Genomic DNA, 5,000 nt, shown 5'->3' on the forward strand with positions numbered 1-5,000 from the left:
TGTTTGTGTGTTTGCTTGTTTCTCGGTCTAATTGTTGATCTGTCAAGATATTATCCCAGGCAGCAGTTCCATCAGGGATAGATAATCTCTTCCAATGAATCATTCCTGAACCCGTGTCCCTTCTTGCCTGCACATCCTAGCCTCTACTCAGCACTTAGAGCAATAACTTTCTATAAAGGTTTTTAGATTTGCCCCTGGTTGGCTACATTTGATCTTTTTCACAGCTCACCATAAACTTTTCTGTTTTGTCCTCTGAAAAATAATACTCAGACTTGTTAATAAGTGTCTGCTCCATGCCACACACTGCCCCAGATCATTTAGCTTTCCTCTCAACCAAGGAGGTAGGCACACTCCATTTTCCAGATATGATAACTGAGGCACAGAGATGTCAAGTAATATGTCACATAGCAAATATATATAGTGCAATTAGAATTTAACCCCAGGGATGTTTGACTCCAAGGGCACACTCAGCACCTCTAGAAGGCAAATTTTTAATGAATCATGTAGCTAATGATAAATTATACATCAGCGTGACTCAACTGAGCCTCAGCCTTGGCACCTATAGGTACAGAGACCTAAGGGGTGGGATTGGGACAGGTTGTCTCTGAGATTCTTCCTTCCTTTTCACACACGGTGGTCACAGTGGTCACCTGTTGGCATCTGACTTAGCAATGCTGGCAGAAGAAAGCAGCCCTTCAGAGGACCCCCAGCAAATGCCCCTGGGTTTACACTGGCCCACAGGGGTTTGCGTGGCCTTCCCCGAACCAATCACTGGCCTCTCGTTGGCCTGCCTTCCTTGTGTAGGTACCTAGGGCTGCAAAAGCCGGGAGCAACTAGTGGCAAATGGCCAAAGCAAAATCAAGGTGATATTACCAAAGTTACCAAAGGAAGGGGGATAGATACCAGGCCAAGAGAGTCAACAGTCTTATACTGTATGCTCTGAAGGGTTACCACCCATGGCCTTGGACTCAGACAGATGGAGCTTCAGATCGAGGCTGTTATTTGCTTGCTTTCTGACCTTAGATAAGCTGTTAACCTTCTAAGCACCAGGTTCTCAGATTTAAAATACTTATCCTAATACCATATGGGGTTGTCAGGAGGGTTATATAGATTGAGTATATAGTGTGCTTCATGCTACGTGTCACATAATAAGGGCTCAATAAGTGTTAATGTGATGGCCACGGAGGTGATAACCAACAGTTTGAGGACACCCAGAATAATGTCTTGGGAGACGTTCATGCTTTGGGCACATTGTATAATGAACCGGTTTTCGTCAGTGGAGTTGGAGATGAGATGGAGCCCCCTGGATTGAAAGAACCACACTGTAAGTCTTACTCACCGTGGCTTCCTTTTGGTGAAAGCCAAAAGTTCTTGGCAATTTTCATTTCCTTTCAGGTGTTGATGTACTTATTAATTAGGCAAAATGGGAATTGACGAGCCTGACATGATAAAGATGCTCATGATTTAAAAAAAAAAATGTTTTTGTGCGTCGGGAATGAAGGCTGTGGCAAGGTTGAACAGGAGAAGAACGGCCATGTACAAGTCAGCCGGAGTCACATCACTTCCCTGCTTCTCCTGGGTAGGAACGGTGGCCAGATATGGGCATTGGGCGGTTGAGAAAGTGCCTTTGTCTGCTCCCTTTCACTGCATTTGGGACTTGTTCAGAGACTAGCTGGCAGGATTGGCAACTCACTTTCTTGCAGAAAAACTGATGTGGCCACACGCCTGTGCATTCAAGGATCAGAGAGCCTTTTCTCTATTCTCCTGCATCGTGGTGTCTCTGGGCTGCTGACACAGGCGAAGGAATTGCTGTGTTTACGTATGTGCGTGATGCTCTACCAGCAGCGTACATTTGCTCGTGGCTGAGTTATATGTGTCTCTGATGCTACAGGTCCTGGCTGCCGTTGATTTAGTCCAGGGCATATATAATGTCCTGTACAAGCCATTCCTGCTTAGTAGCCCCTCACTTACTGCTCTCTGCAAGTTGCTAGCAAAGGTAATTACACTTAATAGGAGCCACCTTTGATTTAAAGCTGCAGAGGTGAGTAATTAGATTGAGCAGCAAGCATGGCGGAGGGGTGGCGTGCAACCTTTGTTTGGGGAAATTCGTTTGGAGCAGCGGATTGCTTACAAGGGCAGTGTTCCTCGGGCCCGTGTTTGTCACCCAGATTGTCTTACAAGACAGTCAGTGGGCCCTGGAGAGAGCATGGAAGGTGGTGTGCAGGATGCTGATTTCCTGGTCCCGGCCTCTCCAGCTTCCTCCGTCTCCCGGCTCAGGTGCTCGCCTCCCCGGGTGGGTTCAGCATCAGCCTGCTCACTGGCTTCCCCCCCCACATCACCTCCACCGACGGGACCCATCTTGTCCACCGGCCGTCAGGCCTGAGATGTCTAGTCCCACAGTCTCTGGAGGGAGAAGGCTGGTCTGCCAGATCACCTGCAGCATCCCAGCCCCTTCACCCTCTGATGATTTCATGTGAGATGATGTTTCATTTCAGCCCTACGTGGGGCTGTGATTGCATTTCAAAGATTGTCTCTGAACGTGTATATATGTGTGTGTATACATGTATATGTATACATATATATTTTTATAGCAAGCCTTGTTTGGTTGAAAGAAAAAAAACTCCATGTGAGCTGTGGCTCCTTGGAGTTTGGACTTGCAACGCCCGAGCGAGGGAGTTTCTGCCGGGCAGTGCCAGCCCGTTCTGTGCGGAAAGACTCACCGAAGGAGTCCCAATGCCTGCTAAACCTTAGTGGTTTTCCGAGGGTCCCTGGGCTGCCTGATGCTTTTGTAGAGTCCAGAGGGATACCAGGAAAATCCCCTCCCCTGACCTCGCCCCTGCTCTGAGTATCGAGTCATGGCCTAAAACTTTCGGACTCACAGTGCGGTCTGGGGGCCGGCAGCCTTGGCGTCTCCTGGGAACTTGCTGGACACATGCAAATTCTCAGGCCCCGCCCCAGCCCTGCTGACTCAGAGACGGCGTTTTAACAAGAGGCCCTGGGGATCTGTGAGACCTTGTGTTTGAGCAGAAGTCACCCACCGCCCCCCCTGCAAGGCAGGAGATCCTCATGTGATCTCTCCTCCCATCCGTGCTCCCCTGTACCCCCCTGTGCTCCCCAGGTCTCCGACTTCCTCCTGTTCTCCTTGCTGCCCAGCTCCTCCCTCCGCTCAGTTTAGCTAACACTTCACATAGTTCAGGTCTCCGCCTGAGTACCACCAGCTCAGGGAAACTGTGACACTTTAAATTATATCACGCCCAGCACCCCGCCCCCCATTTGCCTGGAAAGTACCGGGTATCTCTGCTTTGTTCTTTTCAGCATTGACATTTGACCATTCTTGGCTTTCTTGGTTCTCATCCGTCTCTCTGTGCTCCCCCCCCCCCCCCCGAGGCAGTAAGTTCCGTGAAGGCAGAGGCCTGGCTCTGTCATCCCCGTGTCCTGAGTCCCGGCACTGTGGCCAGTCTATGCTAGAAGCTCAAGAAGTACTTGTCCAATAAGCAGATGCACGTTCTTGGGCATATTCTCTCTTGAGGACTGTGAGAGGCATGTGACTTGCAACTCAGTCTGTCTCCTGGAGAGTTGTCAGAACATTCTAGAACTGTCTTCTGTTGAGTCATTTCCAGGTGATGAAGCAACAGAGTTGCTACTTGTTAAACATCCGCATATTGATGATCATCTTATTTATTGCATTTTACCAATTGTATGAGTGAATAAATGGATGACCTGTGGCTGAAAGCAGTGATTTCAGATTAAGCTGCAGGACAAGAGAATGTGCCCCACCTTTAACTCCAGTCCAGAAAGGCTGACGACATGCTCTGCCTTGGGTCGGCCATCGGCTTGGTGCTCTAAGCGGCGCCGGGTCCCCATCCTGCCTGTTAGAACAAATCTTCACCGGTCATGCCTGGGTACTAGGCACCGCCCTCGGCTGGGAGGTGCAGTGAATACAGTGTATCAGGTCCCTTCTCTCATGGGGCAGAGCCAACGTACATTTAAGACGCACCATGGTGTGTAAGGTCTAAGTAGGAAAATCAAGCATGGGAAAGGGTAGATGAGGAGAACGGGCTCTTGTAGGCCTTTGCCTCCTTCACTGCTATATCCCCAGCAATTAGTCTGAGACCTGGCACAACATAGGTGCTCAATTAACCCCAGTTGTCGACTGACTAACATGGAATTCGGACTTTCCAAAGGGGGCTGTGCTCTAGCTGTGTTGTATGTGGCCACAAAATAAGGCAGAGAAGATGGGCCCGTTCAGGGATTGGAGTTTTCGACTCTGTCGTCCAGATTCAGTGCCCTTTAAGGCACAGGTGTCTGGTTAGAATCATCAGAATCACCCCTAGAACGTAACAACAACAACAAAAAACCCACAAGTGCTAAGCTTATCTCTTGGACGAAGTTTAGCGTCACAATTTCCAGAAGTGGAAGTCAGCATATGTTTTTGAAAATAGCCTCCCAGTTGAGTCTGATCTGCATAGAATGTTGAGAAGCAGTGTTCTGACCAGTTGAAATGATAACGCTGTCGATCATGTGTTGAGTGCCTACTATGTGCCAGGCAAGGTACTCAGTGACCAACTGAGCTCATGGAGAGAGAAGATGATGATGACAAGGACAAAAACCACAACTGATGTTAACTGAATAACTACTTTGTGCCAGATGGTGTGCTAAGTAAGCATAGGACACGTTTTGCCTGTTTTTGGATTCACAACCACCCTATGAGTTAAGTCCTTTTATGTCTCACTCGCCATTATGGGGATTTCAGAGAAGGTTCAAATAACTATCAGAGATGTGATTTTGAGCAGGATTGCTAAGTTATGACCCATGACTCAGATTCAGGCCACCACCCGTTTTTGTAGGATTTGTGAGCTAGAACGACTTTGACAGTTTTAAATGTTTAGGGGAAGGGGAAAATGTGGAAATTTATTGTCTCTTATGTTACCTAAGCACCTGCATAACATCCTTGATTTTGTCTCTCAGCCTTCAAAGCCTAAAATATTTACTACTTGGCG

General features: G+C 48.3%; 1 protein-coding gene and 1 long non-coding RNA gene across 5 annotated transcripts in view; one reads left to right on the top strand and one right to left on the bottom strand.

The window, feature by feature from the left end:
• LOC115273278 overlaps nucleotides 1-3,578 on the bottom strand; it is a 4,727-nt gene extending 1,149 nt beyond the window's left edge. Inside the window, exon 1 of the long non-coding RNA XR_003900771.1 lies at nucleotides 3,289-3,578. This is a non-coding gene — a long non-coding RNA (uncharacterized LOC115273278). The remainder of the gene's footprint in view (nucleotides 1-3,288) is intronic.
• Nucleotides 1-5,000, top strand: part of TSHZ2 (teashirt zinc finger homeobox 2) — a 446,554-nt gene that overhangs the window by 21,754 nt on the left and 419,800 nt on the right. The gene's annotated exons all lie outside the window — the stretch shown is intronic.

This window comes from Suricata suricatta, chromosome 12, assembly GCF_006229205.1.
Source record: "Suricata suricatta isolate VVHF042 chromosome 12, meerkat_22Aug2017_6uvM2_HiC, whole genome shotgun sequence".
In the NCBI taxonomy this organism is placed as follows: Eukaryota; Metazoa; Chordata; class Mammalia; order Carnivora; family Herpestidae; genus Suricata; species Suricata suricatta.